The sequence below is a fragment of the Phalacrocorax aristotelis genome, chromosome 14 (assembly GCF_949628215.1).
Source record: "Phalacrocorax aristotelis chromosome 14, bGulAri2.1, whole genome shotgun sequence".
In the NCBI taxonomy this organism is placed as follows: Eukaryota; Metazoa; Chordata; class Aves; order Suliformes; family Phalacrocoracidae; genus Phalacrocorax; species Phalacrocorax aristotelis.
Genome location: NC_134289.1, coordinates 17,893,280 through 17,920,031, shown reverse-complemented (window position 1 = coordinate 17,920,031; position 26,752 = coordinate 17,893,280). Strand labels below are relative to the sequence as shown.

At 52.0% G+C, this 26,752-nt stretch overlaps 2 long non-coding RNA genes across 11 annotated transcripts; both read right to left on the bottom strand.

Moving 5' to 3' along the window:
- Nucleotides 1–461: 461 nt before the first annotated feature.
- LOC142064474 (uncharacterized) lies at nucleotides 462–26,716 on the bottom strand. 10 transcript variants are annotated; one of them, XR_012663126.1, is made up of 8 exons: nucleotides 26,417–26,708; nucleotides 25,950–26,010; nucleotides 23,003–23,108; nucleotides 22,622–22,720; nucleotides 22,093–22,153; nucleotides 20,607–20,702; nucleotides 664–758; nucleotides 465–532 (listed from the first exon to the last, which is right to left on the bottom strand). It is a non-coding gene; the product is annotated as an uncharacterized LOC142064474 (long non-coding RNA). The 10 variants fall into 10 exon arrangements; XR_012663122.1 differs by lacking the exon at nucleotides 664–758 and adding an exon at nucleotides 18,239–18,328 and having other exon boundaries at nucleotides 481–532; nucleotides 18,596–20,702; nucleotides 26,417–26,711; XR_012663123.1 differs by lacking the exons at nucleotides 465–532; nucleotides 664–758 and adding exons at nucleotides 17,817–18,124; nucleotides 18,239–18,328 and having other exon boundaries at nucleotides 18,596–20,702; nucleotides 26,417–26,711.
- On the bottom strand, nucleotides 5,279–16,237 carry LOC142064475 (uncharacterized). Its single transcript, XR_012663131.1, has 10 exons — nucleotides 14,883–16,237; nucleotides 14,355–14,414; nucleotides 13,135–13,290; nucleotides 12,418–12,609; nucleotides 12,050–12,159; nucleotides 11,433–11,541; nucleotides 11,060–11,178; nucleotides 10,866–10,969; nucleotides 8,256–8,362; nucleotides 5,279–5,500 (listed from the first exon to the last, which is right to left on the bottom strand). It is a non-coding gene; the product is annotated as an uncharacterized LOC142064475 (long non-coding RNA).
- Nucleotides 26,717–26,752: the final 36 nt, after the last annotated feature.

The window sequence follows — 26,752 nt, the reverse complement described above, 5'->3', positions numbered from 1 at the left end:
GCCACTGCGCATGCGTCTGTTCCGGGTGCAGTACCGCACTTTGGCCGCACGGTGTCAGCAGGGTCCACCATCGCCACTCCGCATGCGCGATTCCCGGCTGCCGTAGCACAGCACGGCGGCAGCGGCACGACGTCCGTGACTCTTCTCTGGGGCAAGACCCGCGCCGGCTCTGGGTCACGTTCGCCGGGATAACGGAACCGTTACTGCGTGCGCAGAGCTCATGTTTCTCTGCACCTTCCCCACTCCCGCAGCCCCAGCAGTGTCAGTCGTTGCCTCCGCACCGCCCACCACCAAAGTGCCTCGAGCATTTTAGTCCTTCCGTCTCGACTGCTTTCAAAATCAGGTGGCCGTTACCGTCCTCCCTCCTGCCCCACTCACCCCCACCCCACGCCCTAGGGAGGAGAAGCAGCACAAACGACCTGGGGAGAAAGGTCCCCTTTCCCACCCCCCACCCCCCCGGAGTGAGCCCCATCAGTTGCTGTAGGCCTGCGGCATCAGGGCTGTGACAGGGAGAGCAGCAAGTCAACAGGTCCTAGAGGGTTAAAGAAGAAAATCAATCAGGGGAACACAGCTGCCCTTCCGAAGGCAGGCTGCCTGGGGTGAGGGGGGCAGCTGTGCGTCAGGGCACGGGGCAGCCAGGCAGACCAGGTGCCAGTGGCTGACCTGCAAAGGACTTGTGCACTGCTGAGCCTTGGGCTTCGTTGGCTTGGCAGCGCCTCGCCTCGCCTCTGCACTGCCAGGACCCTGCTCTGCTCATCCTGCGTAAGCACAAGGCTTCAGCGAGCACAGAACAGGAGGCCAGGGAGAGGGAGGACGTCACCGGGGAAAAAAAAGTCATGCGGGGGGGCCATGTCAGGGGAAAGCGTTTGGGAGGGCACAGACACACGCAGAGGGAGGGCGGGGGAGGACACCGCTGGACAGGGGCATGTCTGGGCAGACACGCCACGGGGAACATGCATGGGGATGACTGACACCAGGGGGTCCCCCCCAGGATAATCCACAACGGGCAACTCACCTGGGCTAACCTGCAGCAGATGATCCGCTCCAGATAACTGACCCGCTCCGGAGAATCCATTCCAGAGAAGCCCCAGCAATGCCCCTCAAACTGCCAGTGTTTCACCCCAAATTTTCCCCAGTTTAGGGTTTTCGGTGGGTTTATTTAGTTTTGGTGATTTCCGGTTGGATGGTTTGGCTTTTTTTGTTGTTGTTCGGGTTACTTTGGTTTTGTCCGTTTGGGGTTTTTTTTTTTTTTTTTGCTTTTCCATAAGGTAAAAGTTGGGATTGCTTTTCCAAACGGTTCACTTCCGGGTTTTTTTCACCCTTTCCACAACATTGAAATTGGCGATTTTTTGCTTTTGTGCATGAGAATGGTTAGCAGGGTTCCGCCCCCCCACCCCCGCTTTTTTTACCCCCCTCCTTTCCAACTGCACAAACCCAGCAGGAGTGGGCTTTCCCAAGAGCCCCGAATTGTTTTCTTTCCCCCAAACCTGTTTGGGGTTTTTCACCCCCCATTGCAGACCCAGACTCAGGGGCTTTGGAGTGTGTGTCTGCCCTGGCAGCAGCTCCCAGGCTGCCTACGCAGCCCCAGAGGGGAAAGTCCCCATTTGGGGGAATCGGCCCCAAATCGGGATGGGAGAAGGAGAACGGGGAAGGGGCAGCATTTGAAAGCGCTTTTGTGCCTTCAGTTGATTGGGGGGTGGGCTGTGTGTCTAATTTTTAAATCTTCTCTATAAACATCTCTATCAACGTGGTTTCTTTGCATTTTAAAACCTTACATAGCATAGACATTTGCACTATGTGTCTACTTACACATCCTTACGGAGTACATCTATATTTTATATATACTATCTGTTTTACATTTACATACAACATCTGTTTAGACTTAGCTATTATATTTACACTTACACCTATTTAGGCTATTTACACTTACACAGAATATCTCTTTACACATACCTGTTTAGACTTCCATATTAACACGTACATAAAACAGCTATTTAGGCTAGCTATCTGCTTACTTACCCTTTGACACTTCAATCTTTTTCGACTTCTCTATTTAGACATCTACTTACAGTTATACCTCGGCTTATTTCACTCTATATAACCTCTATTTAGATTACACATCTACTTAGACTATGTAACACACACTAAGCGTAGATGCTCGCTCTAGTCAGACTTTCTTCTGCTTTGAATTCCTTCATCTATCCTTTTCACTTTAAACTCCTTTATTTTTTGATCTAGATATATAGACGGTCGAGTTACTTTTGTGTTTTAAAACCCTGCATCTCGATGCAGAATTTTTGTATCCCGAAATCCGTTATATAATATAGGAGAGATAAGTTCTTATCTCAAAATCCCTTTATGCATCTATAAATTAATATTACACATGTCAATATATATAAGAGGTTTTTGTAATAGCCCCCCTGAATTTTCAGGCATTTTGGGGCTGTAACCCCCCTTTTTGGGGGGGAACCCCTACATGACGCCCCCACTCACCTGTTCCTCTGACGCATTATCAGCTCCCCCAGTGACACCGGGGCACCCCACATGACATCATCACACCCCCCCCAGGACTCCCCCAATTTTATTCACCCCCAAGAAGGGCACTAAACAAGGGAACCTGCTCCAACCTGCAGCTCATTACTTTAATAGTGCCATTTACAAAGGTACACGCACACCCCTCCCACACCCCCCAGAAAAGGGGGAGCTCTGCTAAAATCTAAAAGGTGGGGCAGCCCCCCCAAACAGCTGCAGCCCCCCCAGCCCCTGTCCGCAGGCTGGCGGCTGCCCCACGGCAGAGCAGGAGCGTGCCAGAGGACGGTGTCACGTCTCTCTCGGGCTCCGCTCGGACATGTTCCCGCACTGGGACGGGCTCCCCGGGGTGACAAACAGCCCCGGTCCCTGGGGGCCCCGACTCTCCCCACCGGGCAGCCCTCGCGGCCGCACCTGCGGGGCACCCGCTGGAGACAGAGCCAGGAGCCTCCAGGCCGAGGGATGGCCCCTTACCTTCACCACGCTTAACGACCGGCAGGCATCTCTTGAGCATCACGAGACACTTAGACGACATCTGAAAAACAGAAATCCCAAACTATATTTCAGCACGTTAATAAAATAGCACAGAAGAAAATGGAGGAGCTCAGTCAGCATAAGGGGTAGGAAGGAAATTGAGCCGCAGCAAGATTCCAGGCAAACGGGTCACGTCAAAACACAACACATCCTTTAAAAGCTAGAGTGATTGGAACACTTGAAAACGGTATTAAGACTAACCGATACCATTTTGAACAGATCCTTCGCGTAACACTGAACGCTCTGGCTGGTGCTGGAAAACGTCTCATCCCTTCCTTACGGCACCGCTGCGGGGAGATAACCCCGTGAGGCTGCGGGGCAAAGTTGTACCGGAACCGGAACCTCCGCTTACAGACCCACCGCAGCAGCTACAGCCCTCGCCCTGCCGCCGCACGTCTTGCTGCCTGGCTCCACGAAGCCTGAAGTGAAGCGTGTCAAACTTGAAAGAGTAACGTAAAAAATTAAGAATAAATCTCAGTAATTCACTTTGTGCTGAGAAGGCGGGCGCGTGTTTACGCACATCCAATATGAGCGTCTAGGCTCTAAAAGCTTTCCATTTTCCTTCTGCGTTCATTCAACTCGCACAGCCGTTCACGCCCGCCATAAGATTATCTACCTCCAAAATACACAGCAGCAACGTGACTGGGGGGTTTTGGCGTGTTACGGAGTCGGGAGGGACGTCCGCCCGGCTGCCCCGCCCAAGAGATGCTGCTGAACTGCCAGGGAAACGCGCGTCGAAAGCGAGACTGAAATAAAGTACTTAAGAGCGCTCCCTCAAAATACCGGCAGGAAACACCCCCCCACAACATTCAGTCGCCCCTCATTAAATATTTACAACAAATACCTACCTGCTTAAGTACACCTAACAAATCGTACCCTACATCTGCTTGGCAGTTACAGCTGAAAGAGCGCAAGTCACGTCGTAAATCAGACGATGTTAGCTTTTTTTTAAACTTTCATTTATGACAGAAGAATCGGTGAGTGAAGAGATCCCCGATACAGTTTTACTTTTTTGGGGGGGGAAAAAAATAATACCGCAACAAAAAACCACACAAATCAAATCCCCAGTGTTGCAATACACGGGGCTACCAAGAAGGACCGGCAGACCTGCTAATGCGTTCGGCTGTACCGAAGCATGCAGGGGAACCGCATTTTATGGTATCTCGACTGTTACAACTGAGAACCCAAGCACTACCAATGCCATCAACCTTTGCAGTATGTGCTGTGCTTGGATCTCCGCAAGGACCATGGATTTTTTTATCTTTAAAAAAAAGCAATACTTTGCAAGTCTTGTGCTGATGAGTTCTGCTGACAAAGACACTGTCTCTAAGATGCACTCTGATGGCAAGTTCATAGAATGCAACCTCACTGAATAAGAAATATCTCAATTTTTCAAAATCTCTTCCTAACAAAAGTCACACTGTGGGGCTTTCAGATGGGTCAGATTATGCATCCTTTCACAACAAGAAACACACCAGCTAACCAGGATATTCTTGCAGTGGCCAGGTGCCTCTTCATCATAAGAAAAAAACCCAGAGCCAGCAATAAGTATCACACAGGTCAACACAGATCTCTTCCAGAGCACCCCCCTCATCAAAACGAACATGCCCATCGGCTCACCTGCTCTGCACAGATTCCAGCATCACCCCCCGCTTCCGTCATCGCTTGTGGCACCAAACGTATCAACACACAGTAAACTACCGTTACGCTCGTGAGAAATCACCGCCCCGTGACTTCCTCATTACTACCCAGCTCACTTCTAATGCTCATACGCCGTTCCAAAGACGGCCCACGTGTTACCTACAAAACTGAAGAGCTCGACGACGGACCACAGCATTCTCTCGTCTTAGATGCTGGCCGCTGCCCCACCTTCTCAGACCTCTCATAGGCGTGCGGCAGCAGCACTCCGAGCCTGCCAGCGGCACCTGCAAAAAGCCAAGCGAAAAGGCACCTCCTGAGATGCTGCCCGATGCCACAGCCTGCCCGCACCGATCCCCGTCTCGCACCCCTTTCCCTCGACAGCCTCCCACCCGGCCTACGTCACTTGCAGCTGAACACGGCACCTCGCCCGCCGTCCGTAACACCCAAACGACACGCGTTGCTTATAACTTCACCAGCAACACAACACCTCAGAAAAGAGCTGCTACTTCAGCCCACCAATCACCACTCGCCTTGCTCGACTTGCCTCCTTTGCTCATTGCTACGCTACTTCAAAACCAAAACAAAAGACAAACGCAAGGAGCAATGGAGTCATAGAGGCATCGGTCACATCTTCCCTCTATATACACCACGCACCGACTCACCCGCTTACATTGGTCCCCTCAGTTCCCCTCCGTCGCCCTGCACGACTCGTCCCTCGGCATCTCCAAAACCAATACGAAACAAGTCGCCTGGTTGCACAGCAGTACCTTAACTGTTCCTGAACACCGACTATAACCTGCCATTAAAAACAAACATATGACATCAAACATGAAGCCCTACGCACGTACAAGCTTGAACACCCTGCAGAGGTAATCTGCTCAGCTGAACTCTAGCTGCCTCTCCCAGATAGCCACGGTCACGGCCTCCGAGCCCACAAAACGTCACGGTGATTACGGTCCTTGCCTGCTGAGGAGGGCCACTCCATCCGAGATGACGGTACCACCTTTCCCCCAACAGCCTTAGCATAGCAACAGATGAACCCTAAGCTCTCATCGCTGTGCCACCTACCCGACTCTACATGGCCAGCAAGGCGGCTCCGAGCCAAACTCACAAAACGCACACACCAACGCTATGAGAAACACTACAAACTGCGCGCCTCCGAGACGAGAGAACGCTCTCGGCAAACACAGAGACAACTGGACGGAAGAGCTCGTCCAGCAACAAGACCTGCAGAACCCTGACAGGGATGCAAGGAGGCCCTAACGAGATCCAAAATGATTAGAAGAGCGTCAGGGCCCGTGACAAGAAGTTCCTCTCAAAACTGAGAGGGAGGAGGCACAAGAAGCCCAGCTACAAGACCTAAGAACGTAAGGATGCAGGGAAGAAATCACACTCCCTGAAAACAGACAGCGACAGAGCAGAGCTGTTCACGCATCTGGGAACGACGCCGCAGACGACAACTGCCCAGAAACTCCTCAAACATCAGAGCGATCCACGCTTTAAACTGTAACGCAAAAAGAAGCACCCGATGGGCGCCGGCCCCACAATTAGAACCTTGCCAGCCCCTAGGGATAGCGCTGTGCTCCTGAGAGCAAAGAGAACAAAGTCACCAGCCCCATGCGCCCCCTCACTGCGACCCAGCTCGCCTGAAATGCTCCTCAAATAGCCTTCGGTCGCATCTTCCCTTTAATCCCGCACACGGACCCGCTGCCTTAGTGTGCTCTACTCAGCTCTGCTCCATCACCCTGCACAGCTCCATCTTCATCCTCTGCAAGAACAGCATGATAGAACAAGTCACCTGGACGCACAGCAACAGCTTAACCATTCCACAGGTCTTGCTTCCACGTAGGAATACCATCTAGAGCCCAACTACTGCATGCCATTAAAGGAAATACCTTCAATCAAATGTTAAGCCCCACGCACGTACAAGCTTGAACAGCTGAGAGGTGCCCTCTGCTCAGCTAGCACTCTAGCTGCCTCTCCCAGGCAGCTACGGTCATCCCCTCGGCACCCACAAAACACCCCGGAAATTACCATCCTCGCCCGCTGCCAACGGCCACTCGCTCCGACGAGGGTTGTACGGGCGTTGCCAAAACAGTCTATGCATATTAACATTAACCATATACTCTTATTGCTATTCTTTCCTCCGCTCTACCATTGCTACACCCCCAGGCGGAGCAGCTCTGACACAGGCATCGACGTGCACGGACCGACACCGCTCACAAATACTACAAGCGACGCGATCGAGGCACCTAAGAAAACTCTCACCGAGACGACGGACTTCCGGCCCAGAGATGCCACCGGGCGAGAAGATCTATACGGCAGCGAGGAAGAAGCTATAGCATCCGCAGAGAAGTCACCTACCATCATCACCTGCAATAAAACCATATACCCACAACTAGGACGACGTACGAGCGACAAGCCACTCTTAAAGACCTCAGAACGTTCAGGTGCAGGGAACAGGTCCCAGAAAAGGGCTCTGCGTATTCAGACTGCTCCTCAGCAGCAGTATCGAGGCCGCCTTAATCACCGCTGCAAAAAGATGACCTTCTATAAAGGTCTAATATTTCAGACACAAGACAAATCTATGCAGTAGACTTAAAATGCGAGAAAGGAAGCTCTCGGTTACCATTATGCCGAAGAGCCAGGGCTTGCAAAACCCTCAATATTGCTACCTAGGTGCCTGCTCAGCACGGAGAACAACAGACACATCGAGACCCGAGTACAGTAAGGAACAAAGACAGACTACAAAATCCACACAACAGCACAAGCACAGGCAGGAACTCCCCTGCCTGGCAGATGCTTCTGTTTTGCAGAAAGGACACCACAACCTCTCTCGGCCCAAACGTGTCCGGTCTCTGAACGGTACCCTCCGCTGATTTTACAACCCCTGCCTGCCCCACCTGCGCTTCCCCCAACCGACCAGCCACCCGCACAAAGACCGCATCGGCCCCTCAGCTTCCCTTCCAAATCTGGGGGCTCAAAAGCCATCCTTTAAAAAGGCCACACAGGCTACGTAGGATGGGGCTGCGGTCACACGGATACTCTTCATCTCCAAACGTGCGGTGCCATCACTCAGCATCGCACCACTCAACGCCGGCCACTTCCGCAACAACAGCCTCCTCGGAAGCGCCGTGAACTTCCGCTCCCCCACGCTCTAATGAGGCTGGATGTCGTGGCCGCCGCCACCTACGGTGCCTAGAGAACCAGAGAGACAAGGCGACCCCTGCGCCTGGAAGCGGCCGCCCGCTCACAAACAATTCCACACCTCAAAAATAACAGCTGCTACGGCTCCCTGTTCATCGCTCACCTTGCCCAACGAGCTCGGGGCAGACATCCCGCTTTGCATATAGTTTTGTGAGTCCCTTCATTAACTAGTCACATAGGTGCTCACACTGCACGACCCCTCCGTTGTCACGTGCTGACCTACCTTCTCACGATGCTCTGTTCGCCCCCTCCCTTCCGTGTCCGGCTCCCTACCGCGCATCTGCACCAACAGCCACATTCCAGACTCATCCTTTCCCCTACCGTGCCAACACGGCTCCGCTCACCTCCCAGTCCGTGCCTCCCGGGTCAGTGGCCACGTCAGGTGCCTGCTCGCATTCTCGGTCCGTCCCCGATGGCTGGGGAACCGTCACCTTCAATGCCGGGCCCACTTCTGGGGAAATACGGAGACGCACACAGATGTTGGACACTGCTTTCCAAAAGCAAGAGCTCACCACGCAAAACAAACTAACAAATCCTTTTGACCGACTTGTTCGGCAACACAGAGACCCCAAAGGCAGAAATCCCAGACGAGTGACCTCACAGCCCGCCCCGTCACAGCACACGACGCCATCTGCTCGCCTTTGCCGTCACGCCTCGCTCGACTGTCCTGCTTAACCCTCGACCTGTTACTTAAACTGCAAGAAAAAGTCAAACCACGCAACACACAAAAATCACAGTTCGTGTCAGATGACTCAAGCGCAGGCGGACACTGATAGGCCAAACACCAAAAGCAGTACGGGAAGCAAACGGGCATGGCTGGTGTAGTGACACACTCTCCCTTTGTAGGTAACTCACTCCTGAGCGACTCCATGAACAGCCGCGTGGAGAACCTCTCGGCAGACAGCACGCTCGAGTGGCCGCGCTGACACATACGGGGAAGGAGACTGGGCTACCGGAGGCTGCTTGCACACAGAACACGACCATTAGCTAACACTTAAACACCCCTTTCCCAACCATTCCCCGGTACCAAGACTTCAAAAACCCCTCCTCTCCTCCTGAACTGTCAGGGAAGGAACCTCACTCCTTCCCGACAGCTCCTGCCCTGTATTTGCACCCCTAAAGCCCCTCTGTCAGCCGCTCCTCGGGAGCCGCCCTTCCCACCTCTGCCCCGCGTTCTGCGAGCACCTCCCACCTTCCGGCTTCCCGCAGACTCCGTGCTCTCTACAGGCCCACAAAATAACAGAAGCCCTGATGCTTATAATCTACAAGGGACCTGCCGCAAGCTGCAAAGGTTCTCGGGACAACGTGGTACTCTGCGGGCGATCGGGAAAGGCGACGAGCAGTCCCGTACACCGACACACACTATGCGTTACGTCCCTGCTGCTTTCTGAAGGAAGGCTAGAGCTCCATATACAGATGTGTACAACACACTCACCCTAACCCCTACCGCAGCATCTCACCATCAGTCCTATTGAGAGATAACGTCAACAACTTGCACAACACAGGCAAAACTGGTGGAAAAAATATAAGGTTCTACCTTCAGTCAAGTCAAAATTCCTGGAAAACAAGACAAAACAAACAAAAAACCTACCACACACAAAAAAACCCAACAAACCACAAACAAAAAAACCCAGACAAAACCATAACACCCCCACAAAACCAAATAATCCAAAACACACTATTAGACCATCTTGCTACCCCTGAACACCCAACAAAAACTTACTGACCCAAGGGAAAACAAAAGCTCGTACAAGTGTACTTCCTAATATATATCTGCTGCTCAACTTTGACTGCTCCTTAATCTCTTACCTCAACCAGAAACCTCCCCATCTCTGAATGTCAAAACACACCTACCCAAAGAGCTTAGACAGCTCAAAACCTGCAACCAACTCAAGGAACAGTACCAGAGAAGCCCAGGAGCAGAATGAGCCTCCCGAAAAAAGGCTGGGGCTCATCTACCCCAGCGGAATGGCAAAGCAGAACGAAATCTTTTAAGAACCCCTTCTCAAAAAATATCTCTGGTTATAAAGTAAATCATTTATTGTAAAGCCATCAACCATTCGGAGTCACCTCAACGCTCTCTCTCGCTCAGTCCCTTAACAGAACTAGATCAGTCTCAAAGGACAAAAAACACGAAAAGAAACGTGGAAATACACAAGCGTATCGGGAACCGTATGAAGCAGCTAAATTAACACCTCAGTAGCTGGGGCAAAACTGAATTGTAAAGGACAACAAAAAAACACCCCAGGAGACACATGGATAAAAACAGATGAAGGCTCTCTCTTCTCGCAGAAGCTCAAGAAGAGACCTGAGCCAACGGTACACAGCTCTGGGGTATCGGATACCGAAAAGAAACATACTCGAGACAGAAAACAGACTGCTGTGGAGCACAAAGGTGGCTTTGGCAAAGGTTCTGCCGGGACAAGAGTCACAGTTACAGGGAACGGACAGCGGCCGGCAGGGGAAACGCCGTCGGCGTGGAGGGGCCAGCGGGGTAAATGCCGCCCACAGCTAACGCTGCGCTATCAAGCCTTAAGCGAAAACTGCAGAGTAGTTACAGGAGACGGGCATAAGATGGACGCTGAATATCACTTGATGGTCACAAAATCTCATGGGGATGGGCACCACGTAGCCTCGTGGACACCCCTTAGACCCAAACGCTTAACGAAAGACGCTTCTTGCCAAAACACAAGCTCGACGAGGAAAAGCCAAAGCTGATGCGGGGGCAACTACTAAAATCTCAGTACGTGAGCAGGCATTACTTAAGATGGTGCGGTGGTTCTGCCGGGTCCGTCCAACCTGAGCAACGGGTTCTAACGCCTGTCCAGCAGCGTCCATGATCTCTCTCATGGCCTCCCACGTCAGAAACCTCCCCTGCCCAGGACCGCGTTTTGCATGTTCCACCCCTCCCCATCCCCGCAATGAAAATCAAACACAACAAATAAGCAGTCTACTTCATCTTCTTGGCCTCCAAAAGAAGCTTCCTTCCTCTGCTGAGCGTCGACACCAACATCCTCGTGCCGTTCCTCAAAAGCAAGCTGGTCCTCGGGTGCCCGTACTGCCAAAAGAAGAGAAAACGATTATGCTCTTATAACGAGCTCCATCATCCTCTCCTCCTTCAGGAAATCGAGTCCCGATTGCTACATACCAGAAGTTTGTGCAGTAGATGGCCGAGGCCAGCCCCGTAAATGAAGCACTCTGTGACCCTGCTTTCTCTTTTGGCCACAGCACCTGCCACCGGGGAACCCCAAACCCCTTTGTCACTCCCTAGGAAAACCAGATACAACTAGTTCAAAACATCTGGCAGGTGAGAGATGACCGACAAACACGTACAGCCCACCTTACCCTCAAACCAGCCAGAGAGCTGACTTCCTCCCCCACTAAACTCTCGTCTTCGACAAATACGCCAAACAGAACAATGTTTACGCAGAACAGAACAAAACCCTTACCCTCTGACACTCTGAAAAGGATTCGTGCACCCACTATATATATATATATATTCATGTTATCAACCCACGTACCACGCTTCCTCAGGGTCAGCCCCGCAAAGACAGGAGAACACCCAATGCTCTCTCCACGGATACTCCGACGCTCCACTCCCTGCTTTGCCGCTCCTGTCACGGGAAAACGCTGGGAATAAAAAAATAAAAGGTTCAGAGAAGCAAAACAATAAACAATAGGGAGAGGGACCAGCGCAAAGGAATAGAGAGAGGAAGAGATGACCAGGAAGGACAGACAACCCCATCCTGAGCACAGCCTCTGGGAAAGGGAAAGAGGAAACAGCAACCGTTATTACCGCAGATCAACCCTGACCAAAGCCTCCTTCCACAGGGGCTTCTGGACACACCGCTCCTTCCCCGCGCTACTGCTACGGGCCCCTGCGCCGAGGGGGAATCCAGTGCAGGCAGAGAGAGGTGGAGAGAGAAAAAGTAGCCACAGGCTACAGGACAGAGAGAGGGAGGACTGAAAAGACGGGGAGGCAGGGAGCCACTCAGAGCAAGATGGAGAAAGAAGGTGCGGGGCGGGGCGGGGAATCTTTTGCAGCAGGTAAGGAAAAAAGAGAGGGGGCCCGGGGAGAGACAGGGAGGGCCCAGGACGCACAAGAGAGGCAACGGGGCCCCACTGGCCCAGGACTCACCGCGACTCTCGCTCTCAGCGCTGCTGGCACAATTTAGCCGTTCAGATGCTTCTTTCCCCTCCTCTCCTCCCTGCCTCTTCTGCAGCTCCAGACTCTAGGCCGACCTCCACCTAAAGAGGATACGTGGGTGTCTTACCGCTCTTACGAGATGAGGCTTCCTCGGCACGTAGCCTAGCTCGCTCGTGCCCTACACGCCCGTACCGAACTGCGGGTTACGCGTACGGACCCTGCGGTGCACGTTGGTGGCCTGTCCCGCTGCGGACTATGAAGGGGGATCCTTCCTCCCTCACCTGCAGGGACAGGCTCTCTCTTGCCTGCAGCAGGAAGGCAGCTGGCAGCCAGAGCGCCTTCAGTTTCTTCTGCTTTACCTTTCGTTGGCGTCTCCAGCTTCAGCCGAGGCAGCTCCTCTCCACAGCCGGGAAGGGCTCTGTGTGTCCCTTTTCGCCCCGGCGCTGCGAGGATGGCAAAGCCGGGCAGAGAGAAGCCACGCAAGCCTGAGACGGCCACAGTCGACGGCGTCCCCGGGGGAAGGACAGACAACCACGTCCTCAGCACGGCCTCTGGGAGAGGGAAAGAAGAAACAGCGACCGTCATTACCGTCGATCGACCCTGACCAAAGCCCCTCCTTGCGCAGGGGCTTCTGGACACACCGCCCCTTCCCCGCGCTACTGCTACGGGCCCCTGCGCCGAGGGGGAGTCCAGTGCGCTTGAGGGCCGGCTCGCTGCCTTCACGACAGGGCCTGGGGGCGGCCAAGGGCTACGCAGCACGCTTCAGGGGAGGTGCCGGGGCTGGGGGCAGGCGCACGGGGCAAGCGGGGGCCAGGGGAGGCTGAGCGGGAGCTCTGGTGAGCCGGGGAGGCGGCCATCGTCTGTTCCCTGGGCAGGAGGAAAAGGTCATCATCCTCCTCCTCTCCCTCTTCCCTTCTATCAGCTCCCAGGTAACTCCTGGGGCTGCCCTGACCCGCACGCCTTCAGCAGACCAGAAGCCTGCCTCGGCGGGTCATTTGAAGCTTCCCATCCCACCAGCCCCAGTAGTACAGGCACACAAGGAGACACCCCTGCACCCACCAAAGGCGCTCGCTCACCTCGCCGGCAGCCCTAGGCCTCACCCGACACAGGGAATCGTTTCCGACACACCACCACGCTGCAGCAGGAGCGGAGGAGGCCTTTCCTTACCAGGAAGCAGCCAACGAGCACGGCGGCATCACCTCGCAGGCACCGCAGCATCGCAGGGCTGTTACCTGCGGAGAGAGCAATGGGGATCACAGGGACGCCACCGCGCGTGCGCAGCTCCCCGGCTCAGTACCCAATTCTGGTCGCTGGGCAGCAGCGTTATCTGAATTACTCTTCTCGATTAATACCACCCGGAGACCATAACTTGGCGGCGTGCACAGAGTTTATATTCCTCTGCACCTTTCCCCCTCGCAGCCCCAGCAGTACCGTTCATTGCCTCCGCACCCAACAGCATCAAAGTGTCTTGAGCAGTTCAGTCTTTTCCTCTCGACTGCTTAAAAAAATCTGGTGCTTGCTACTGTCCATGCCACTGCCCTCCCCGCCATGCCTGAGGGAGGAGAAGCAGCACAGCAAACCCGGGGAACAAGGTTGGGTTCCCCGTCCCCGCAGAATAAGCCCCAGGAACTGCTTGTAGGCATGTGGCATCAGGGTTGTGATAGGGTTTTGTTATTTTCTTTTTTCCATAATGTAATAATTGGGGTTGCTTTTCCAAAGTATTGAGTTCTGTGGGGATTTTTTGTGCTTTTGCCCCACAAAAAATGGTGATTTTTCACTTTCGGTTTTGTGCATGAGAATGGTTGGTGGGTGGTTTTAGGTTGTTGTTCCCTTCCTGCCACCACCCCATGTTTTTTTTTCCTTTCCATCTGCACAAATCCAGCTGGAGTTGGCTTTCCCAGAAGCCCCAAATTATTTTCTTTCCACCAGAATTGTTTGGGATTTTGTTTGGGTTTTTTCACCCCCCATTGCAGACCCAGAGTCAGGGGGTTTGGGGTATTTTTGTGCCCTGGCAGCAGCTCCCAGGCTGCGTACAGAGCCCCATGGGGGACGTCCCCATTTGGGGGAATCGGCCCCAAACTGGGATGGGAAAGTGAAGAGAAGGAGAAAAAACCCTGAATAACTTGAAAAAGAACACCTACTCCAGCCCACCAAGCACTGGTCACCTTGCATGAATCACCTCCAGATCACACTCGGCTCGTCGCTTAGCACCCTCAAATAACTAAAATGAGTAAAACCCATAATGGAGTCACATAGCCATCAGTCACATCTTCCCTCCAGTACTACACAGACTCACCTTCTTACAGCGCTCCCCTGGGCCCTCCTCCGTTGCCCTGCACGACTCATCCATCTGCACCTGGAAAAACAGCGTTACTGAACAAGTCACCTGGACGCACAGCAACAGCTTAACCATTCCACAGCTCTTGCGCCCACGTAGGAATACTGTCTAGAGCCCAACTACAGCCTGCCATTAAAATAAATACTTTAAATCAAACGTTAATCCCACATACAAGCTTGAACAGCTTTGAGATGCAATCTGCTCAACTAGCACTCTAGGTGCTTGCTGGACAGCTATGGTCATCCCCTCAGCACCCACAGAACGCTACAGAAATCACTGTCCTTGTCCGCTGCCAATGCCTACTCGCTCCACCGAGGGTGTATGGGCTTTGCCAAAACAGTCTACGTATATTAGCATTAACCATACGCTCTTATAGCTACTCTTTCCCTAACTCTAACATCGCTACACCCCCATCTGGAGCACCTCCAACACAGACATGCAGAGATCAATGGTGCAAACAAACTACAGATCTTGTGACCCAGACACCTAAGAAAACTCTCCTCAAGAAGACTGACTCCTGGAGATGCCATCAGGCGAGACAATTGGTGGGGCCGTGAAGAAGAATCTACAGCATCCACAGAGAAGTTGCACATAATCGCCTGTGAGGAAACAGCAACTCCAAAACTGGCAAGATAGACAGATCCACAACAAGCCAGGCTTAAAGACCTGAGAATGTTAAGATGCAGGGAACAGGTTCCAGAAAGGGCTCCAGGTAATCAGACTGCTCTTCAGCAGCAGTACTGAGGCTGCCTTAATCACCACCACAGAAAGATGACCATCTGTAAGGTTCTAATATTAGAGACACACAAGACAGATCTGCGCATTAGACAAATAACGTGGGCAAGGAAGCTCCCAGCATTATACTGATGAGCCAAGGCTCGCAAGACCCTCAAATATTACTACCGATGTGCCCGACAGACAGATCGAACAATAGAGATATCGAGACCTGAGTAAGGTATGGTAAGGGACACAGAAGACAAACTGCAAAACCACACGGTAACACAGACTAAGCCTGAGACCACCCTGCCCAGCAGACACTCATGTGTTGCAGAGAGGACCCCACAACCTCTCTCAGCCCTAATGTCTCTCATCTCTGATCAGTCTGATTTTACAACCCCTGCCTGCCCCACCTGCTCTTCCCCCAACCGACCAGCCACCCGCACAAAGACCGCATCGGCCCCTCAGCTTCCCTTCCAAATCCGGGGGCTCAAAAGCCATCCTTTAAAAAGGCCACACAGGCTACGTAGGATGGGGCTGCGGTCACACGGATACTCTTCATCTCCAAACGTGCGGTGCCATCACTCAGCATCGCACCACTCAACGCCGGCCACTTCCGCAACAACAGCCTCCTCGGAAGCGCCGTGAACTTCCGCTCCCCCACGCTCTAATGAGGCTGGATGTCGTGGCCGCCGCCACCTACGGTGCCTAGAGAACCAGAGAGACAAGGCGACCGTTGTGCCCGACATCCCACCTCCTCTGCTGAGAAACGCTAAGGCTCCATACCCAGACACAGGCAACATACTCACCCTAACCCCTACCACAGCATCTCACTAACAGGCCTACTGAAAGACCAAGTCAACACCTGAAAAAGTAAACAACAGAACTAGTGAAAAACCCCAAGGTTCCAGCTTCAGTGAAGACAGGAATTGCAGCACAATAAAATACATTTACACGGAAAAAAGAACAGCAAACCAAAAAACCAAACCCCAAACAGAACACCATACCACTAAACCGTCTCACCGCCCCCTCAGCGCCCAAAACAACATCCCGGGAGAAAAAAAGCAAAGCAGGCCACAAGGGACCTTTCTAGTACAGATGCTGCCAAAGAGTGCCAAGCTCTGGAATCCTTACCTCAGGCAACGCCTCCGCTTCTCTAAACGCCAGAGCACGCCTGCCCGGGGGGCTGAGACAGCCCCAAAGCTGCGACCGCCCGAGGGAACACGGGAGCACCGACGGCAGAGAAGCCCAGGGGCAGCAAGAGCTGCCCGAGCCCCGGCTGGGGCTCTTCGACCCCCGGGCCCCGCCCCCGCCCTTCCCACAGCGCCCCGCGAAAGGGGCGGGCCGAGCCCCCCGGGGGGTGAAGGCCCCGGGAGCCGTACGAGAGCCGCCCGGAGTTCCCGGCACGGAAGGGAGGGGGGAGAGAAAACACCCAAACCGAGCCCCCCGGGCGGAGCAAACACAGGCTCGGGCTGTTGCCGGGGGGCGGGGCCTGTCGCTAAGGGGAGAGAGCCGGCACCGCCCCCCGGGCCGTTGCCAGGGGGTGGGGCCTGTCGCTTCGGGGAGAGAGCCGGCACCGCCCCCCGGGCCGCTGCCGGGGGGTGGGGCCTGTCGCTAAGGGGGTGTGTCCAAAGGGACGCTGGCAATGCCCCTGGAGCCATCACCAAGGGCAGGGCCTCTTGCTATGGAGGGTGGGGCCAGGCAGCACCAGCAACACCCCCAGGCTGTCACCAGGGGGTGGGACCTGTTGCTAACTGGGGATGCTGGGGAGCACAGGAGCACGGCCCCGCCCCACCAGGCCCTCGCCAGGGGGCGGGGCCTGTCGCAAAGGTGGGTGGGGCCAGGGGGGTCAGACATCAGACCGCCCGCCCGCCCATCGCTGGGGGCGGGGCCCGTTGCTAAGAGCGTGGCGAGGCGTATCAGCACCACCGTCACCGGGCTGTCGCAAGGGGTCAGGACCTGTCGCTAAGGGCTGTGCCTGCACGGCTCCGACCCCCCACGGTGCCGTCACGAGGTAGCGGGGGGTGGGGGTCACTAAGTGGCGTGGAGAAGTGAGCGGGGCAAGATGTCGCTACAGCCCGTGCACGGCTGCTGGCTGCAGTACCGCGGTTTGGTCGCACGGTGGCAGAAGCGAGCAGAAAAAAACCGTCGCCATCGCGAACGTGCGGGTCCCCGGCTGCAGTACCGGATTTTGCTCAATCGGTGATTGCCGCGAGCGGGGGGGGGGGGGGGGGGAATTTCCACCAGGGGAGCGCAGCTCCCGCCTGTAGTACAGGGGTTGTTTGGGTCGCTCGGTGGCAGAAGCGAACAGGGGAAAAAAAAGTCGCCACCGAACGTGCACTGCTGCGGCCTGCAGTACCGGACTTCCGTCGCTCTGTGACAGCGGCGAACAGGAAAAAAAGTCGACAGCGCGAATTCGCAGCTCCCGACTGCAGCACCGAAGTTTGGTCGCTCGGTGGCAGTAGCAAGCACGGACAAAGAGCCGCTAGTGCGCATGCGCGACGCCGGGCCGCAGTACCGGCCTCTGGTCGCTCCGTCGCAGTAGCGAGCCGGGGAAAAGTCACCAGCTCCAATGCCCAGCACCCGGCTGCAGTACCGGATTTTGGCTGATCGGTAGCAGCAGCATTATCTCAATTATTCTTCTCTGAGACATGACCCATAAGTCGGCCTGATTAATACCTTCCAGAGACCGTAGCTATTGACTGAGTGCACGGAGCTTCTATTCCTCTGCACCTTTCCCACTCACAGCCCCACAGCATCGTTCATTGTCTCTGCACCAAAGAGCATCAAAGTGCCTCAAGCATTTGTCTTTTCCTCTCGACTGCTTTAAAAATCGGGTGGCTGTTACTGTCCTCCCTCCTGCCCCACTCCCCCACCCCCATGCCCTAGGGAGGAGAAGCAGCAAAGGGAACCTGTGGAACAAGGCTGGTTTCCCCACAGCCGCAGAGTAAGAATTGCTGTAGGCATGTGGCATCAGGGTTGTGATAGGGAGAGCAGCAAGTCAACAGATGCTCATCAATCAGGGGAACACAGCTGCCCTTCCGAAGGCAGGCTGCCTGGGGTGAGGGGGGCAGCTGTGCGTCAGGGCACGGGGCAGCCAGGCACACCAGGTGCCAGTGGCTGACCTGCAAAGGAGTTGTGCGCTGCTGAGCCTTGGGCTTCGTTGGCTTGGCAGCGCCTCGCCTCTGCACTGCCAGGACCCTGCTCTGCTCATCCTGCGTAAGCACAAGGCTTCAGCGAGCACAGAACAGGAGGCCAGGGGAAGCGGGGGGGGGGATGTCACTGGGGGAGAAAAGTCATGCGGGGGGGCCATTTCGGGGGAAATCGTTTGGGAGGGCACAGACACACGCAGAGGCAGGGCAGGGGAGGAGGTGGACACTGCCAGACAGGGGCATGTCTGGGCAGACATGCCATGGGGAACATGCATGGGGATGACTGACACCAGGGGGTCCCCCCAGGATAATCCACAACGGGCAACTCACCTGGGCTAACCTGCAGCAGATGATCCGCTCCAGATAACTGACCCACTCCGGAAAATCCATTCCAGATATGTCCGTCAGACTGCCAGCATTTCACCCCAAATTTTCAGCGAATTGGGTTTTCGGGGGTGGGTTGGGGTTGGTGGCTTTGGTGTTATTTGTTTTGGGTTTGGTTTTGTTTGTTTTGGTTGTTGGGTTTTTTGTGTGTGTGTGTGTGCTTTTCTGTAATATAAAAATTGGGCTTGCTTTTCCAAAATATTCAGCTCTGTGGGGTTTTTTGGTGCTTACCCACAACATAAAAACCGGTGATTTTCACTTCTGGTTTTGTGCATGAGAATGGTTGGTGGGGGTTGTCTGGGGTTGTTTTTGCCTTTCCCAGTAGCCCCAAACTGTTTTCTTCCCCCTCAAATTGTCTGGGCTTTTTGTCTATTTGGGTTCCCCCCCTCCCATTGCAGACCCAGAATCAGGGGTTTTGGGGGATTTTTGTGCCGTGGCAGCAGCTCCCACTCTGCGTGCGCAGCCCCAAAGGGTAGTGTCCCCATTTGGGGGAATCAGCCCCAAATTGGGAGCAGAAAAGGAGAAGGGGGAAGGGGCAGCTTTTGGAAGTACTTTTATATCTTCAGTAGAAATTAGGGGGGGGGGGAGGTTTGTCATGTTTTTTAATCCTCCCTATAGATAGGGTTTCTTTGCATTTTAAAAACCTTATATAGCATAGACATTTACACTTACATGCCTACTTACACATACAGATGTTTAGGGAATACATATATGTTTTATGCATTATCTATTTATATTTTTATATAATAACTGTTTAGACTTAGAGATTATATTTACACTTATATATTTACACTTGTCTTTAGAATGTGTCTATTTACACTCAGAATATCTATTTACACATAGACTTACATAGTAACACTTTTTATATAGAACATCTATTTAGACTAGCTGTTTACTGTGTTTTGACACTAATCTTTTTAGACTTCTCTATTTAGACATCTACTTCCAATTATATCTATTTAGACCTAGTTATCTATTTACACTTATTTATAATCTCTATTTAGACTACATATAATAACTACTTAGACTCGCTTTGTAACACATAGTAAGTGTAGATGCTCGCTATTCAGACTTTTTTCTAATTGAAATTCCTTCATATATCCTTTTTCTTAAACTCCTTTATTTTTTAATTTAGATATATAGACACTCGAGTTAACTTTTGTATTTTAAAACCCTATATATCTCTATTTAGATTTTTTATATTCAAAAATCCTTTATATAATATAGGACATACAGGTTGTTACTTTAAAATCCCTTTATATATCTATAAATGAATATTATTTTTCAATATATATAAAAATTATTTTTCTCTGCTTCAACGCCTCACGCCCATATTTACTGTTTTCAACATTTTTTTAATACACAAACACACACGAATTTTCAGGCATTTTTGGGCTGCAACCCCCCTTTTGAGGGGGGGGGGAACTCCTCCATGACTCCCCTGTCCCCACTCAGCTACCTGTCTGATGCATTATCACCCCCTCAGTGACACCGGGATGCTCCACATGACATTATCACCCCCCCAGGACTCCCCCCTTTTTATTCACCCCCAAGAAGGGCACTAAATCTGCTCCAACCTGCAGCTCATTACTTTAATAGTGCCATTTACAAAGGTACACACACCCCCCTCCCACAACCCCACCCCCCAGAAAAGGGGGAGCTCTGCTGAAAACTAAAAGGTGGGGCAGCCCCCAAACAGCTGCAGCCCCCCCAGCCCCTGTCCGCAGGCTGGCGGCTGCCCCACGGCGGAGCAGGAGCGTGCCAGAGGACAGTGTCATGTCTTTCCCGGGCCCTGCTCGGCCATGCTCCCACTCTGGGATGGGCTCCCCGGGGCGACAAACAGCCCCGGTCCCTGGGGGCCCCGACTCTCCCCACCAGGCAGCCCTCGCGGCCGCACCTGCGGGGCACCCGCTGGAGACAGAGCCAGGAGCCTCCAGGCCGAGGGATGGCCCCTTACCTTCACCACTCTTAACGACCGGCAGGCAAACCCAGGCCAGGAGGTATTTTGAGTATCATGGGGTATGTTAAGCATCATGAGACACTTAGAAGACATCTGAAAAACAGAAATCCCAAACCATATTTCAGAATATTAAAAAAATAGCACAGAAGAAAATGGAGGAATTTGGTCAGAATAGGGGAATTGAGCCAAAGGAGAATTCTAGGTAAACAGGTCCGCCTGAAATACATCACCTCCTTTAAAAGCTAGAGTGATTTGGTCACTTAGAAACAGTATGATGACTAACTGATATGATTTTGAACAGATTCCTCACATAAAATCAAACACTTGCTGGTGTCGGAAAACATCTCACCCCTTCCTTACGGCACCGCTGCGGGGAGATAACTCCGTGAGGCTGCGGGGCAAAGATGTACCGTAACCAGAACCTCCACTTACAGATCCACCACAACAGCTGCAGCCCTTGTGCTGCTTCACACCTTGCTTGATCAGTAAAGCCTAAAGTGAAGCGTCAAACTTTTAAGAGTAAAATAAAAAATAAAGATCAAGTCTCAGTAATTCACTTCATGCTGAAAAGGTATGCATGTGTTTATACACATCCAATAAAAATACCTAAGCTATAAAAGTATTTGGTTTCCCTTTTGCAATAATTTAACTTGCACAGCTGTTCACTGACATAATTAATTATCTATCTCCAAAATACACAGTAATAATGTGACTAGGGGATTTCTGTGCGTTACGTAGTTAGGAGGGACATCTGGCCAGCTGCCCTGCCCAAGAGAGATGCCGCTTAACTGCCAGGGAAACGCGCAGGGAAAGCAAGACACGAATAAAATACTTAAAAGCACTCCCTCAAAATATCAGGGAAAAAAACCCAAAAACATTTAGTTGCGTCTCTTCTTAAACATTTACAATAAATTCTTAACTGCTTAAATACACCTAATAAACCGTACACCACAGCTACTTGGCAGTTACAGTTTAAACAGCGCAAGTCAGTTTGCAAATCATAAAATTTTACCTTTTTTAAAAAAGTTTCATTTATGATAGAAAAATCAGTGAGATAAGAGATCCCGCATACAGTTTTACTTTGGGGCAGGGGGTGGGGGAATCAAATCCACAGTGCTACAATCCATAAGGCCACCAGAAAGGACTGGCAGACTTGCTAACATATTTGGCTGCACTGAAGCATGCAGAGGAACGTGCAGTTACAACTGAGAAACAAAGACCAGCAATGCCCTCAGCTTTCGGAAGACTTGCTGTGCTTGGGTCTTTGGAAAGAAATGGGCTATTTTTTTTTTCTGTTGTTAAAGAGAATGAAAAGTCTTGTTGCTGACATCATCTCTGAAGATCCACTCTGATGGGAAGTTCATAAAATGCAACTTCTTTGAATGAGAAAGATTTCCATTCTGAAAAAATCACTTTCCAACTGAAGGCAAAAATTACACACTGTAAGTTAAGGATAAAGGACATTATTGAAGCAATAACTCACCAAAACCATAACAGGACTCACTGTCACTAGTTACAAGGCTGCTAATGCTTCTTGGGAAAGCCTGGAAAACATGTGGAAGCAATGATGATTTATCCAAATTTCTCTATCACCTTCCTTGCTCTTAGTACAGATGCTAGTAAGGTTTTCAAGTACTACTCTCTTAAAAACTTATGGACTGAAAAAGCATAAAGCTTTTATCATTAAAACAAAGTCTGTTTCTTCTGAACATCTGAACTCTTACAAACAGTTCCTTTCCTCCTTTAGTACAAAATTATTTTCACAGCACCATTTAATAGTAAGCGCACTTACACTTATGAAGATTATGCTTTAAGGAAGAGAAAACAGATGGAGGGAAGTAAGCTTTGCATAGGCGTAACATGCTCCAGAACAAACCTTATTTTATTTTTAGTATTTGTGTTAAAATATTTAATAGAAAGACTATAGAAGGAGAATTGGCACATTAACGTTATCTTTAAAGTCCATAGTACAAGTAACTTAGGAAAAGCACAGACACACATTGCGGATGTACCTTGTACTTTCAGTCCACTATGGATCCTTTCACCCTGTCTTATATTTTCATGGCAGAAGAAAGGGCAACCACGGTGAAATGGTGGCAGCTGACATTCTGCTGAGATGAAAAAAACCTTTAGCATAAAGCTGGGTAGGAATCTAAAGCTTCCCTTTTCTGTGAAGGTTTGTGAAGACTACAAGTGAGTGGACAAACCAGTATTTTGCATCATCCTTGCTACAGTTTTGTTGATACAGGCCACTAGAGCTTTTGCATTTTTTAGATGACTGTGCCTTTTTTTTGACTTATTGTGCTAGAGCCACTTTCATAGATACACCCAGGTGACAGACACAGATAGCTACACATGTTTTCTCTTAAGCAGAGGGAGAGGCAGTGGCTAACCTGCCCCAGGAGGTTGAGAAGCTTCTGCAGGACAAGGAGCATATTCCAGGGGAGGTAACGTCCATCTGTTGTGGAGCCTGTATGCCATCATGACCTCTTTCAAATACTGTAAGAGGAGAGACAACAATGACACCTGGGAGAGACACAGAAAGGGGAGCGGGCAGCCCATGGCAAGACTCAGCCTTAGACCAAGTTCTAAGTGTAGGGAGAGCCTTGGTGTATGTCTGACAGGTGTTTACCACGTGGGACAGCTTGGTGAAGAAAGCTTCTGGAATACTGCAGCAGTATGCCAGGCCTACATCTCTTCCTATATTCACCCTCTCCAACAGCAGATGATACTGAGGTTTCTTCAGATCAAGACTGGTTCTGCCAGCCTAACTCCAAGGCATAAAGTGGAACTTAGTAAAAGCCTGTGGCTAGGGCTAGGTACAGTAGAGCCACCCTGGCAAGTCATTCAGGTAAAGGTCAATTAGACTGAACACCAGTGTCTCTGTAGTTCGTGGCATCGCACAGAGCTGATAAAGGACAATGATTAGGCAGCTTTGGGCCTGCACAGGTTTCTGCAAAGCACTGGCTTGCATGTGAGGACTTGAGTCCTTTGGTTTTGATCAGTATTAGAGCCCTGCTGCCCCGGCCTTCAACATGGCAACCACTGCCAAATGTTGTGGGCACGTAATTCAGCAAGCAGCTTCATAGCAACACAGCTGCTCAGGGTGGTATCAACTAAGGACCTGCAATCAAACCACTCTTGGAAGTGTAGCAGGAACCTGCCTGATAGCAGCCTGGCTGCCTAGGAAGACAGGAAACTGAAGGAATACATAAAAGAGGTTGCATGCCCCTCTTGACCTGTCAAATGAATACCTAAGAAACAGTGGGCGGCTTTGTAGAAAAGATGGTGTTTAACTGGAAGCCATGCCCAAGTCAAAGAGGGATGCTCTCTGGAAGAAGACAATGTGAATTGTCTTGTCTTGCCTGCTGGTCCACGGTGGTGGTTTCACAGTGTATGCTAGTGGAACACTCAAGCACCAATGGGCATGATGTCTGTAACCCTTTGTTTCCTGTAGCTCTACAGAGACTGTTGTTGCACGCTGCCTTCCGGGTCTGCAGAAGGCCTGTTTCTGTTTGGAACGACCATTCCCTTAACTGTTGTTCCAGGATCACTCGCACCTCCCTGGAGAGGACTGGAAAACTCATAGGTAAAAAGGATTTCCCCTTGACTAAACAGGTCTTTAGAGGAGCTCTGCCCCTTGGCCCCAACAGGACATTGTACATGTCCCGTCTCTCGCGAACTTCACCTGGCACAGCTCCCTGACCTTCTCCCATTGCTCCGCCTTCCCTTCTGCCAAAGGGTCAGCTATAGCTCCCCATGTCCATTAGAGGACTACGGCCACCCATCCATGCACCCTTTCGCTTGGGCTAGACTGTTCGCCAATCCACCTATCTAATGCCTGAGAAGGGGAATGGTAGCCTTCTCCATCCTGCATCCATTTCTTGCCCTCGATGCTTGGGAGCAGCTGCTAGGGGACACCTCTGCAGCTTTCCATTGCTGGGCTGCAATAGAAAGCCTCTGCAAGCAGCATTGTCCCCTCGAGGGAGAGGAGAGGCCAAGGGAAAGAGAGTCTTCTCTCAGGCTGAGGTCAGCATAGCAGCAGTTGCCCATGAGAGCTCTGCAGGGGATCAAGATTCAAGGACTGAGGGCAGCCTTGCAGCTGCCACTGCCAAGGGGAGAGGGAGGACAGAAGTGTATTCCTTGAGCAAGCAGAAGAGGCTAGCCGAGGCAAGGAACATGTTATGGTAAGAACGGGGAAGAGGGAGCATGAGGAGAGAGGTGGAGGTAAAAACAGAGAGCCGAGATACTGGCAACCAAGTACAGGAAAGGCAACCAGGGCAGAGGGCTCTAGGACTCATCCAGAACAGCTCTCCCCTGTCTCCCTTAGATCATGTCCCACTAGTCTATCCCTAAGGCAGGGAAGGAAAAGGAAGGAAAAGGAAGGAAGTGGTGAGAGTGGCAGAGGAATGCTGCAATCACTATTAACAAGCACCATTTAATGGACTGTTGGAGAGGAGTGTGCTGTAGGCAAAACACTGCTTCTGATCTGAGCGGAAGGGAGGAGACTGGAGAGTGCCCCAGAGGGCTGAGTAGTCCAAGGCTGCGGAGCAATGGGAGGGAATTGAAGGAGTGGGACAGGGTGATCCAGTAAGACCATTGTTCAGGGTGAGGAACAAAGAGCAAAACGGGAGAGAGCTTTTTTGAGAAGGAGCATTTGGCAATGGCAACTGCTTTCCCTTGCTCTTTGTGTGTCTTGCAGCCTTCCCGGTTTATGTCTGAGCTGCATGCACAGCAGGAATCGGGAGATTAGACTAGGCAAACATATGCAGGATCGGCACGCTGCACGCCTGTAAGAAAAAAGAATAATAAAAAAAACCTGCACACCAGTTATTTCCGTTGGTATTTTCTGTAGGAAGTGCCACCTGCACCCCTTCAAATATGGTCTTGCCTAGCTTTGATGATATGTTGGCACTTGCAATAGGTCAAAAGACAGCTTTTGGCATTTTGAGACATCCAGCAGCTCCCCAAAATGCACCTAGGCAGCCGTGAGGCAGCTTCTCAGTCTGAAGCTCTGAGAACTTCGGAACTAACTCGCCCAACTGCTTAAGACGTTGTAGCCTGCCAGTCATCCAGAGCCAGGCTTCTTGCCTTGCTCACACCCCCACAGCATCTGAGAGGCCAGCTGCAACAGTTGCAGTCCCTCCATTACTCACTACTTCTAGGCCAGTAGGGGATGAGTTAGAAGCGCTGAGCAAAACCCTGAACCTGAAAGAACAGCTAACGTTAACTCCAGGAGGAGCTTTATCACCTGCAATGGAACGTAAACGGTATCGCTGAGCACACTTTCTGGTTTTCTTATGCAGGAAGCAATGAAGGATCAACTGAATACAACCATACCTTGTTAGCTATTTTCACAAGAGGCACATGCTGCTGTAGCTTCTATCTTTCAGGCTGTTACCTATAAGAAAATCGAAGCATGCTTTATTGTAGGAAGGAAACCCTTAATTAGAAACTTAGTTCATGGCCTCATTTGCCTCTCGACGCACATATCTAGTGAATAGCCCAGGAAATGTTACAGAAGTGATTAGCAAAGCAAACCCAAACCACCTCAAGAGAGCCCGTAACTACACACGTCTGTCTTTCCTTTTCACCCCCGCATTCCTAAAGCACCAAGGCAGGAGCAGGGACGGCAGCCATGCCCTCAGGTCACACCGCGGGGGGAGAGAGCTGGAAGAGTCCTCTGACACCCGAGATTAGTAACAATTTCTGTTCTCAACTGGGGCTTAGTCCACGCACAAGTACAACACTGATACAGATACGAAACTGAAGGTGTCAGTTAATCCCAGGTGCCACATACACTGTACCTCCTTCCACCGCCTCCTGCCACTGAACTCTTTTCCAATCTCTTCCATCTCATCCCAACTCAGATAACTCGCCTGGGCGCCCGTGGGGCGAGAGCGGCGACGGCCGCTGCCGGAGCGGCGGCTGGTCCCCCGCCAGCCCCACCGTCCGGGCCCTGCACTTCCGGCGCCGCGCCAGGGCTCCCGCAGCAGAAGCGCGCCGCAGCCACCGCCCACCCCGGAGTGGCGTTATGTGCCCGCGGGCGGAGACCGTGCGCGCGCTCCCCACCCCACGACGCCTGCGCTGCATCCGGGTCCTGCCGGGTGGGGCGCCGCAGCCGCCGAGGGTTGGCGGGGAGT